Below are 13902 nucleotides of genomic sequence, written 5' to 3' on the forward strand. Positions count from 1 at the left end.
GGTTTATATTAATGGGGCTAGAGAGTACTCTTCCTTATACCACTGTCAATTAATACTAATATTGCTTTCAGGGGATAGCAATACAATGCAGTAGCCTTATTCCAATAAATTTATTCCCTTCAAGGACAATACTCAATAACCTTGTAGGGACTGCTGACACAGAGAACAATCATAAAAATTCACTCTCAAAATACAGAATACTGTAATAGGAGCACAGGGTTCTTCTAAAGGTTTGAAAATAATTGATCCAAATCATCTTTATGAAATACACATAGAAAATACAGAAGCCTTCCATAAAATATTTCTCACAATCCCATTACCTTATATTTTGCATTTTTAATTTTTCCCTGCACCTCTTCAAGATATTGTTATTTTTCAAGTAATAGAACAAATCCTAAGGAGAAACCTAAACCCTACAGAGGCAGGCAGTTCCCTGTGAGAGCTCAGATAGGAAGAGATGCCATGTCTGCATAGGGAGATAAAAAAAACTCACCACAACTGAAGATAGGCCAGTGATTGCAGCATGAACCTGTCAGAAAAACATGGTTGGGAGAGAAGCCTAAATTAGCATGGGGACAACTTCAGACAGGAGAAGCAGCCACATATGAATGCAGGGACTAAGGATACTTTGAAGCCTCTACTAACTTCTCATAGAATCCATACATATACACTGTGAAGTTACAAGTGGGTATTTCTGACAAATAGATGCACCCAAGAGATGTTTAGATTTTGATGCCCTTTTTCCAAATGAACAATGCTGAGAGCTAAAAGCTTACATGACTAAAGGTACATGAGTTATTTTCCACAGTGTTCAGATGCAACTGTATTTTCACCCATATAATATTACTGACTCTAAAGTTACCTAACAAAGAAACACTAATTCCTATATCAGAAGGCTCTGAGCTTCACTGTAGTAACAAAGACATATCCCAAAACTTTACAGGTAGCTTATAATTAAAAGGAGGAGTATAACCCATATTACCATGTAGGTTAAAAAGAGATCTTTGAAGTGGGACAATGCCTTTGAAATATCAGAGGAACTGAATAAAGAGAGACCCTACATCAAAAGATGATAAGCTTAGGCAAACCTTGTAAAGGCTGGAAAGTTACATGGTAGTGTATCACAGGCCAAGCAAACGCTGAGGTAATGGATAAACATGCAGACAGAAATCCCAATCTCTAGCACTGCACAAAGGAAAAGCTGTTAAATTAGAGGGGTACCTAGGGAGATTGCCCTACACACACCATTATGAAGGAGCTTACTAAGAGGCTGGGCTGCTTCTGGAGACACACTCAACCTTCACATTCTGCCTGCAGCTTATGCATTACAATAGTCAACGTTTAGCTACTTGAAATTAAGGCTATGTTTGGATACAGTTTTCTAGGACTCTGGAAGGGATTCACAATCGGACAATTAGGGGGTTTAAAAGGGCCCTTTGTTTTTTCCTATGTTACCTCAACAGCACACTCATCAGATGATTTCAAGCCCATTTCCTTATTAAAAAGGACCAGCTACATCACTTTTTCCACTGCAGAAGGAGGGCATGAAACACAAGAAGTAGACTGGCCTAGAGACAGTCAACATCATAAAAGTAGACTTGGAGAAGTTTTTATTCTCACCTCTTGGAAGTTTACTGAGGTCCTTAAAGCCACAGAGCAATTCCTCAGAAAATACCATGTAACACAGATACCAATATCATAGTTCAGAAATTACAATATTTCCTTTCAGTTTGTTAGCTGGGTACAGGAAATAATGTCCTCATTAAATTAGGAAGGACATAGAAGGGAAGATTTCTATTCTTTCTTCCAGAAAAACTTTAAGGCTCGTGTTTTAAAAGTCTATGTCTGTAGATGGAATACAGTACGTGAAACGTCCTAATGTATTACCTCCTTTAAAAGAAATTTTCAGCTGATGACATTTTAATTTGCACCAAATGTTTCTGTGTGTCTACCTCCATACTGCTCATCCTAGACAGAACTTTGTTAGAGCAAGCTGTCCTTTTAGCCAGTTCTGCAGCCAAGGTCCTCTTAAAACAGTGAAAATGGAAAAACATGTGGCCTGTAAGGAAACACAACAGGAACTGACTACACATCTAAGCTACTTCTTGAGAAGTGGCTTTTCCATGGAAGTCTTTCCAATAACAAACTTCAACAAATTTAAATTTTGCTATTTAAAGGGCCTGGCACTGTGGTTTCAACAGATGTGCCACAACGCCAACTGTTCACATCACATAAAAACCAAACTTTTTTAGAAAAACAATTTCATTGTACTTCAATGACAAAACTGCTGCCTACTAGGAACTAGAAAAAGCAGCATTTTCCCCACAGAATGGTAAAGTCTTGAAAGGTCTGAAGCATATAAGCAATTTTTGGATCTCAAAGGCAGTATAGCCACAACAGAGCATAATATATGTCCTGTGCTTATAAAACACCATGTGCTCTCCACTTAGAGTATTTTACACTCCATACCCTCCCATTATCTAACTTCTATTGTGTAATGTCCTATTTATAGGCCTCCAGCTCTTTTCTGGTTAATTTATTGTCATCAGAAACAACTTTTTCTGCTGAACATTTATACTGCCCTCATAGTCTCTAGAAAAAACAAAATAGACCACCAATTGACAACCCAATCCCACAAGAGATAACCCACATAACTGATACCTTGATAAGTTTCACAGTGTGGTAAGGAGCAACACAGCTATCATAAGCACCTTGCAAAATGAGAGATCTAGGCAGAAGCAAAGACAGTATTAGCACTCAAATTAGAGAATGAAGGGATTTCTCCTGGATAAGTCACTCTTAGCAGCTTAATGGAAAGTAAGATCTTGCACAGTACAAGTGTTTAAAAAAAGAAAACTATTTAAAAAAAAGAAGAAAAAAGTCCTTCACTGAGTCATAATGGCAGCAAGAGTAGTTAATTCTCCTCATTCTTTCTTTCTTCTTTGTCCTGCAAGATTACTTTCATCTCCTTCCTCCTACATAGGTTTGGTTCCAAGGACAAGGATCTGTTGTTACTACTTTTCTGAAAGATAGGTCTCAAACTACAGAAAACCTGAAAATAAAAGTGAGTGAATCTCACTGTATCTCCCTGCAGTTGGGAACACTGGTTAAAGGGAACAAAAGCTGCAAAAGCACCTTTGTCCTGGTGGAATGCAGTGTTACTGTAACTGGAGATACTGCTTTGTTAGGAGAAGCAAATAATCATGTGAACATGGAAAAGGGGAGGTTCACTCAGCTACATACAAAAACATGCAGCTAAACCCTCTGCCTGCACATTTCAGGAAACAGCAAGGGATCATGTATTCTTTAATAACTTAGTAACATTTCAGATAAAATTAAATGTCTTTTGCAAGTGTTTTGCTTATACACAAATCTATTGCAATGAGGCCATAGCCACTGGCAGGGAAGCAGGAAGAGCAGAAGGGTACTCAGTCAGAAACAGGACATGCATTTATACCTTACTCTGGGGCCGGCAGAGATCCTGGTTAATCCCAGTGTTACCATAATCAGATGCTTTTGCATAGCAGTGAAATAACATACACCTCTTCACACCATGCACCTTCCATGTTGAAAAGACAGGTAGGATTCATCACTGGTGTTTATGATACCCTTGCTTTCAGTTGTCCTGTAAATGAGAAACCTTCAGGATGGACTGAAAAAGGACAAAGCTCCATTAGACGGGATTACCTTCCTCTGTACTGCATTCATAGAAAACAGTGAACTACTTCTTGGTCTTCCCTTGTCCTTACTGTGGGACTGTACACGTTATGATTAACATCTTTCTGAGTCTGCCTTGACCAAAGGCATAAGAAAGCTTTACAAAATAACAAACTTCTGAATTCACAATTTCATTATCAGCACAGGTGAACAGAAAATGTTCTTACCACATCAGGGTGGTCTACTTCATATCTAAGAACCCAAGAACACAATACACACACACAAACACTTGACCTAAACTAATTCCCCACCTGCAACAGAAAGTCAATACCCTCTGAGCTGCCAGTTCACTAAGCCACTCTCCTCCTTCTTTCAGCTCCCAGGGCTCACCTGTTGGCAATTGGCTGAATTCAGCAGAAAAACAAGCAGCAGAGGCAGGGGAAAGGAGGTGCTGTGCGTCGCTGCATAAACTCAGCTGTGTTGCCTTACTGCCTCATGAATGACAACTCACATAACCTAACTGGAAAGAGTCAGATCAGGAAACTATTTCTATACTTAACTGTTGAACAACGAGGCTTGCATTTAGTGGATCATTACTGACTTGAAGCTCTCTTTTCTCTGTTGCTGACTCCCACAATATGACAGGAAGATTATCCAAGGCATAGTCTGTCCAGTGCGTTACAGAATGAAACAGCAGAAAGCTCTTCAGATTTGCCTGCACTTGGAAAGCACCCCAGAAAGGACAAACAGCAGTGGCTGGATTTTTTCCTGGTTTAAGTGGAATAAGTCTATCCAAAATAAGTGCTCACAACTGGAACAAGAGACTATGAGACACTAATGAGAAAATGGAGTAGAGAACTGACCAAGGAGAGATGAACCCTTTCTCCAAGTAGAAAACAGCACCTCTGCCAGTTTTCCATTGTTTTCCCCACATTTCCTTAACAGCAAAGAGGATTGGGATCCCACGTGGTAATGACAGTGAAGACTTCCTTGGCCTTATCCACTTGGGCTCTGACTGGAAAAGGATTAGCAAGGAATAACTAGTACTGCTATAGTTGGCTTGTGAGCAGAAGAAAAAATGTCTACAACAGCATATCAAGTAGACCCTCACGTTTGGGTAAACATGAGTTTTGCTAAAGATCAATGATCATTTCTGGCAGTCATTAATTGTATAAAGGATGGGTGTTGTGTGTCTCAGCCACCAGCTTTTCTGGTTCTGACAGACTTTGATACTATAATTATCTTTTTTCCTCTCTGCAAATAGACCACTCTACATTCAGAGGCTGCAGATTTTTTTTCCCTCAGTTTCTTCACACACTTGAATTTCAAGAAATGGATCTATCCCTTATTGTGCTTAATCTAATAAAATTTCTTTGTCTTGGAATTTACTGAATGAAGATTTAGCACTTGGTCTAACACCCTCAGTCTCACTGTGCCAGCCAGTGCTGTTATCATAGAAGAAAGACCAAGTCTAGGCCTGGGCTCCCCGTGTTCAGTAAACTACAAGTGCAAATAAAAAAAGTGTTTTTATTCCTTCTCCTGAGCCTCTACCAGGAAGCAGTCTTCCAAACAGTTACAAGCATGCCAGCATAAATGTGTGTTGAAGTGCTGTCCACAATGGTAACTGCATCTTCTTCATTCCAGAGCACAGAACTTCATGGGCAGAGCCAGGTGAGCAAAGGGAGGGAGCCTGGGGAGTGCCTGGCAGCCAGACACCTGCCTCTCTGCATCTCTTGGTTCACTTGTTAGAAGACTATGAGATCCAGTGTGAAGCACAGCAGAGCACTGCTAAATAGAAACTACTCCAGATGTTTTCAGAGCATGATAAGATCAGACCTGTTGCAACTTGCAGGCAATCGTAGTGGTTACACGCCTTCCTCAAAGTCTTTGCAGCAAGAAAATGGCAATCCCTCTCGTGAGCTGACAGCCATGGGATCCTCTATCTGTCATTCCATGTATCATTCTGGATTTGTTCAAGCTGTCAAGGAGTTATACAGTATCCAAGATGACTCATTAATTGCTTTCCAAAGGTTTCTAGCATTAGTTCTCTGAGAAAAAGAATGTGTGAACAATCTTCATCTAAACAGGCTGAAAAAAGCAAAGTAGTTATTAATAAAAGCAGCAAAGTGTCACAATAAGACATTTATCTCATTTAGAACATGAGGTTATATCAACCACCATACAATTTGCACCTAAAAGCTAGCTGTGTAATGGAGCTCAAGTCAGCATACACATAAATCTAAATGTGGCTAATCACATTAATCTGTCCACACAAAATGAAATTACCTGTGACTAATACTAACACAGATGAAACTGAGGAAAATTAGTTGTAGTGCAATGTGAGCATCTCTTTGGGCTGCACTCAGTTTCTTACTGGTTTGTAAGTGAGAACAGTAAGAAACATAGGACCCTTATGCTCAGCAGGGCTGAAAGCTCAGCAAGCTTACACAGTAAGAAATTATTTTGCCAAAGGACAGATGGTTTAATATTTTGCAAATATTGTTTTGTCTCCTAAAGGACAGTTACTTGGTTTGATGCATACCCATGATCTCTAAGGAGCTACACAGAAACAAAGGTGCAGATAGAAAGAAAAGTTATGAAGTCAGATTTTTTGTGGTACTGATGAAGTGCTTTCAGGTCACAAAGTAATTAGTTCTAGCAGTATTTTGCTTAGTAGAGATAGACACAGTTCAGAAGTAGAAAATTGGAGATGTCTGTGAAAAGGCCAGAGAAAGATGTAACAATTTATACCACCTGAGGATGTTTACAGTCATTAAAGACTTCAGGTAAGGGCTAACAGGTACGTTTCCTAGAGGTACTTCAGGTAGAGGAACAGATAGGGTGGTTACAAAGATCTAATGCTTCCTGAACACACAACAGCACCACCATGGGAAATTGCTGTGTAAGGAAGGAGTATCCCCAGCTAGTCATGCATTGTGGTGCTGGGAATATTAGTGACTACCTTAGGAAGTGTGATTAAAATATGATGCTTTTACTACTTGTAGGTATTGAGAAAGAAAGAGGGATCCCAGCCTCCTCACTTTAACAAACAGAAAGTACAATTTGATGCTACATATATTAACTGCATAAAGTACCCTTAAAAAGCAACTACAGATCCCATGACAAATGCATGTTATGCCAGAGATAAGGTCTAGTTCAGCAGGCTTTTCTGAGTCTGAACTCTACCAAACAAATGAACCATACCAAACTGTCTGGAAAATAATGACCTCACACCTCTTCAAGCTGCACAGGCATTAATGTAGAGACAAGGAGAGATGACCAGGATGGCTTGAAAAATATATCAACATCAAAATTAGTTCAAGCTGGAACTAGAAATCAGAACAGATGACTGCAGCCATGTAAGACCTCTTCTTTCTAAGGCTAGGAACAGAAAGAAATTTCCTAGAGCATCTGAGCTGGATAAACCATTTTCCAGTACTCTTCTGAATAAAGCACAGTGAAACAGACTGCCTCTAGAGAAACTGAGATGTAGATTGAGTACCAGCCAATAGTACATGTTTATAAGCAATAGCCTCATTCAGCCAAAGAATTCTTTTTGGATATTGTTGTTGTTTAAGTGAGGAAGAGAGAAGCTGCTGGCAGCCTGCCATTGTAATGTGATATCTTGGCAGGAAAATACTTTGTGTTATATCACAACCATATGGTGGTGGGAAAGATTCTTTTCTATTAAGTTTCTGTAATAATCTGTTCCTATTTTTAATGCAGCCTTTCGGCATAAGACGAGTATGCCTGCTTTTTAGTTCTGTCACAGGAGTTGTTAATGTACAACTACACTTTTATACCTAATAATGGCAAATATTAAAACATCTCATTTTCAGAGGTACAATTAGCTCTTCTGTTATGAAAAGGTAAATGAGTCCACTGATGGAATGGAGCTTCTGTGAAGAGATAACCCTAAGTTCCCACAAGATGGGACTCTTTGTTTTTTTTTTTTTTTTTTTTTTTTTTTTTTTTTTTTTTTTTTTTGTTTTGTTTTGTTTGTTTTTTTTTTTTTTTTTGTTTTTTTTTTGTTTTTTTGTTTTTTTTGTTTTTTTTGTTTTTTGTTTACTCTAATGGATGAGAATACTCAAGTAGGTATGATTAAATGAGGTCTGACTTTCTTTGGTAACAGCAGAAACAGAAATATGTGTGGGAAGTTGTCACTTGTATTTCTGTTAGCAGCTCAGCTCCATTTTAGGAGCAGCAACAATAAATAGATTTCCTTAGGTATCTTCCTATTGCTAGTAGAAAGTCAGAGCAAGTGAATGCTATAGGCAACTAAATCTTTCATACATTCTTAGGACAGGTTCCTGCTTTGGCCCAGCTGACTTTCTCCCTCAACATGTCTAGAAATCAGCAGGCAGAAACATTAGTGAATTCAAAATTTTAGACTCATATTTCTGCACTTCGACTTTCCTGTTGGGATAAGCCTTTTATCAGTACGAGGGCACAAATGAGCTTTTGGCATATGAATATTCCCCAGAATCTAGTAGCAGAGATGTTTTTTACTATTCTGTTCATGTTACCAACTTTTGCAGTCTTCTAACTTTGCAGCACAAAAGTAAATAAAAGTACACAGAATTTCTTTTCCATTACCAGTAATCCAAACACCACCACAATCACTTTTGCAATCACTGTTTTTTTTGCCAAGGAAGCTGAAATACAAGATAAGGTGCAGAGGTACTTATCTAACAAAGTTTTTTCCAGCACAGCAAATAAATTTCCATTAAGGGTTCCTGAGGCAGATGCCTGCAGGATCCTAGTTCAGACCACATGAAACCCCTGCAGCCTGCTCTTGCCCAGACAACTCTGCTCATACTCCCATAAAGCAGTGGATGGGTAGCTGGATTTTGCCTCTTAAGTTCTTTGGCCCTGTATGGCTATGCTGAAGCACAGCAATGAATTAAATAACGACCCAAATACTTGCAGGCAGCTGAATGTGAACATTTATGGAGTTAGGCAGACAGAATAGTTTCTGGCATGTTTCTGGCCCATGTAAAACCGTATTCTCCCCTACAGCCCCAGGATGGGTGTTAGAGCTGTGCAGCCAGCAGGAGGAGGCTGGGAGGGGGCCTCTTGGGTCTCCCCAAGGGTGGTCATTTGGTGTTCTGTGCCAGCAGCCCTCAAGACATTGATATTTTCATAATTTCTAAGAGACTTAATTTAGTAGGAAATAGATAAACTAAGCAATTCCTATTGATTTCAGCTCTGAGCTGATGTCAAGAATGAGTTGCACTCCCTGATTGAAAGGAACTAAGTCTGGCCCACATTTGAATTTTCCCCAAAGTCCTTCATGATATTGTTATGATTTGGATACCTACAAAAACCAGATAACAACAAAAGTACAGAACTCTGGAATAAAGACTCATAGCAAGGAGTTTGTGAGAAAATGATAGAAAATTCAACTGCTGTGACTTGCATGATGGCAGTGCCGAAGTTTCTTCATGAAACATTACCAGGGTAGGTACAAATATTAGACTATTTCAACTATAACTTACCTACATGTAAAAATTCAATTTTCTCTACTTTCATATGCATTATTGCACTTCTTGGTACATAACAGCCTAAGAGGTTTCTCTTTATGATATAAAGCATATGAATGTTATAAAAATGTTTGCAGCAAAATATCCTCAAGAATTATTTACATTACTGCAAGCTCTTTTGAGACACTTCAACTAACCCTGTCTTTTGGGATTTTCCTTGTTAAAAGTGTCCATGCCCCTTGATAAAGCCCTTCACACTTCAGCCATAGAAACCACATTTTGCTAATATGATGTATTTTTGACTGACAACATAGTTTTCAGCCTTTAAAAATATCCATATGCAGTAGTCAAAACATAGCGTGCTTGCAGCCCCTTAGAATCTTAATTCTAAGTCTGTAACTTCCTGTCAAAACTTACAGAGTAAGCAATAATCAGAAAGATCTACTGTGAGAAAGAGCCAGTTTTGCAGGATCCAGTGAGACAAAAGGAAAGGAGGTTATCTCCTGATTTTATGCAGCAGAATTACAAAACAAACAGTTCAGCCTCAAAGCAACGAATCTGAATTGGTCATGGTAGAGTTCAATGGAGAATAAATACACTTGGAAAAGTAAATGAGAGATGAAAGAAAGACTTGACTGTAATTTGCATTTGTTAAGATGGAAATTATGAAAATAAGTAAATGCTTTTTAAAAAGACATTAATGGCATTCACTCAGATTTACAGTTAGAATTTGATTCTGTCATTCTTTCTTATATATAATCCAACAGAACTCAAGCTGCCTAAAAAAGCACTATTATTACAGTAGTGCTGGTGTCTGTTCTGCCTGGTCATGAATAGCCACTCTGCCAGTGAATCAGCTCCACCAGTAAGTGACCCAGGAGCACAGGCCTCCTCTGCCTTAACTACCAGGCATATCAGGCACACCTTCAAGCCAGGATCCCTTGAGCAAAGCTTTGTATTCTGCAGACCTTATTACCAGCTCTTTCCAAACCTTTTCTTAAATAACATGGAGAGTTTGCAACTCCTGTTTCTATTGAGATCAGTGGCAAAATTTGCTTAAATTTTGGTATTTCTTGGTGTGTAATGGTCTGTGGGATATGGGTGCGCTCCAGGCAGCTCATGACTCCTCTGGAGAGGTAAACTGGCATCTCTAGTCCAGGTCACAGGTATAAAGGGAAATGCAAGCCCACTTTGTTCCAGAGATCCCCAAATCAAGACAGGGTCACTCAAAATGTCCCTGGGCATATATGCATAGGGAAGGGAGCAGGCCTGGAGACAGCATGATAGCATGGCAGCATGCCATGTCTCATGCACAAGAGACAAGACAGATTTGCTCAAAACCAACTTGTACTATGCCTAAGAGCAACTAATTCTCTCCTTGTGCTCATTACCGTCTCTCTCGTCTTTATGTGAAAATGATCATTCTGACCTGCAGAAAAATGTTTAATTATTACTCAATTTCCTGGTCACAGCATCAAGTTTTTTCAAAGATGCCTTACAAACTGAGAACAAAAGGGGGGAAAAAAAAAAAGAAGAAAAAAAAGCCCTGTTATCTAAAAGCCTATTGAAATTCTTCAAGTCTCTAGGCATGCATTATGTATTCACCAAGTTTGCTGCCGGTGATGTAAGTTAGAAATTCTCCCGCTGGTTTTGATTACAGCTACAGACTCACAGATTTGAACACCAGTAGACAATCATTCTTCTGAGCCTGCACATAAATATAAAATGTTTCCTTTTTCCTTATCTCATAAACCTTCCACTATGATTACTTCAAAATGAATTCCTATTTTCTTCAGATTTTCTCTATTTATTGTGTCACAATTAACAAAATGTATTCCATCCAACAAAGCCATGTTATTTGCATATTCAAAGGTCACCATACAGGTTAAAGTTATTTAACTATGAAAGAGATGATAATTTCACAATCTTTTTTAATGCAGATAAAATACAGAATTACCCCTGGGTTTTTAATTTGCACATTTACAGACACATGATAAAGAGTTTTATGATAATGGTATAAGCAGCATAACGAACTTTCAATTAGGCTGTGACAGCTCTTCCCTCTAGTCTTTGCATTGTCATTTTATTATTTAAAACACTGTCATCTCTTTAAGGGACCAACAAAGAATACTATTTACTGCGCCCATACTTTGGAACCAAAGTGGCAGCTTGTCCCAGGAGTGCTGCTGCAGTGTCAGCTCACATGTGTACTACATGATCTGGCACTGCTCCTTGCCAAGCAGGTGGGAAAGAGATGGGATCAGATAAATTAGATCGATGGACCATCAGGTTGTGTGGGTGTTCCAGCCACTGAATAGTCCAGATCTTCGGGACAGAGCAGTGACAAATCACAAAGAAAAGTCCTGTGTATTGCTATACACCCTCATGGGGTTTTTAAACTTAATTTCATATTGAATTCATACAAATGCAATAAAAATCCTGGACATCAGATTTAAATTAGTCCCGGAAAAAAACAATGCTGACTGAATTTCCTATGAAAAGGTAACAAAGTCAAATTCTGCCCTCCATTTAAAAAAATCTTGGCCTACCTTACAGAAAATTAGATATCTCAGCACAACACTTCATATACCTCAGGTAAACCAGTGCAGCTGAGCCAAATCCATTGTTAAGTTACCCTTTCCTCAGTTAACACCATGGCCACAAACCAATCCAATCTCTTAAAATGAACATGCAGAAGACAAACATTTCTTAGTATTATGAATTACAACGAAGTCAGTTGCTCTTCCTATTTGTGTTGAAAGCCAACCCTGACAAAATAATATGTTGTTTTGTCCCCAGTTGTCTGCACTTTTAAATCAGAGAGTAATTGATTGCAACAAACCAGTTTCTGCAATTCTAGATGTCTATCCAAAACCTGCAACTGCTATTTGAAAAGTCCTAGAGACACAAGCACTAAAAAATGTAAAAATTATAGGACTTTGATGAAAAATAAGATCCTACAAACCTCCAGAAATTGTCATTACTTATTGAAAAGCATACCTAATTTTACATGTCTGCTGACTGCAGTAGATTGCAGCCTTTTCTGGAAGTATCTGCCATGACAATGTTGCACACCAATGGCAAACGTTTTAGAAATGCACCAGTCTTGAAGGGTATAGTCAGTAGGCAGCACAAAACAACAGCCAAATTACTTCTCTTTCAAGCACTCTGGACAGCAAAGAAGAGTGAAAGACAGATGTAGGCACAGGAACCCTTCCTTGAAAGTCACAATCATAGATGATTGCAATGCATCCAGAATAGATATCGAGCTATTCTACTTTCAAAAGCTTTACTCTCCTTAACAGGTGTCTTCCTCATCTTCATTTGCCATGAATCCCATCCTGGGATTCCTATGCCTGTGACAACAGGTAACACAGTGACAGGACTCCCTTTACCCCATCCTGAGACACCTTTAAAAATCTCTACATCTTCTGAGATGCATCTCATTTTACTTTTGTCTCTGTTTAGATTGATTTATGGGGAAAGGAGAGGAAGAAGCAAATGCCTATGAAATGACCTAATTGTACAGAATATTGTTATATGCTGCTTCCCTCAGAGTAACTGCCCCTCAAAAAAAAAAAAAAAAAAAAAGAAAAAAAAAGAAAATTCATATTCCTAATACAAAATACAATCTTAGAATGCAATTTTTCAGAACTTCTACAGGAAATACGACCTTCATGTTTGGCAGAGAACATGACAATATTTCAGTAGAAAATATGCATTTAAAAGATTATTTAGGATGAAATGAAAAATTTAGAAGTCTGGTGCATGTAATACTGCAGAAGAAGTGACTTAAGATTGACTGAGGACAGGCCTTCAAATGGACTTAAAATTTTTAGTTGATAGAAAAAAGAAGCCCTGATTTTTCTGGGAATGGTTGTGTGAGAAGTACTACAAAAACTTCTTTTTTTACTTCATATTAAGCACTACTGAAATTTGTATTTTGGAGGGCTGAAATTCTCAGGGCAAGCTAAAACTGCCATTGCAGTCCAGAATAAGACTGTGTGTATTTTACAGGTGAGAAGCTTACTTGGGCCAACCCTTTACACAGCTTCATACAACATTGAAACTCAAACTAACTATGTTAAAATGTCTGAATTTTAAAAAAAGGCTTTCTTATTTCTCTGTTGCTATAACATAATTCACAGTATGGAAAATTTCTTGGTGCATGTAAAATATACAGGAACTATGGAACTACCAAGTTGTTTTCAACAGGATTTTTATCCTGAAAATCCTGCCTCTAGTTAGTGCTTTAACGCAGAAGCACTTCAAGCACTGCTTGAAGCCAAACTCTAGCTACTGATGTAAAGGAAGAAAAGAGCAGTGAAAAGTGGTTTGCTATCAAGATACAATTTGAAGCATGAGATTTCACCAAGATGAGGAGTTAGAAGTACTATTGGTCATAAAATTATTCAGCACCTTTAAACTTTCCTGCTGCAATATTAGTCTAGGTAACCCTCCTTAACAATGAATTTAACAGATTTACCAGACACTGAATAGAGATAGTATTTCTGTTTATTGGATCCATATTTATTCTCTTTAATATCATTAAGTTCACATATTCTAAGTAAGAAGAAAGGAGGATTTGTTTTCTCTATGCATTTGTGATCCTGATGCAGATTTTTAATTCAGCAAATTCTTTGTCCTATATCCTTGCCATGCTACCCTATGGAGTGCCTCTTCAGCTTAATAATAATAATAATAATAATAATAATAATAATAATAATAATAATAATAATTTGCAGTAGGCACCAGAAGCTGA

The sequence above is a fragment of the Oenanthe melanoleuca genome, chromosome 6 (genome assembly GCF_029582105.1).
Source record: "Oenanthe melanoleuca isolate GR-GAL-2019-014 chromosome 6, OMel1.0, whole genome shotgun sequence".
NCBI lineage: Eukaryota > Metazoa > Chordata > Aves > Passeriformes > Muscicapidae > Oenanthe > Oenanthe melanoleuca.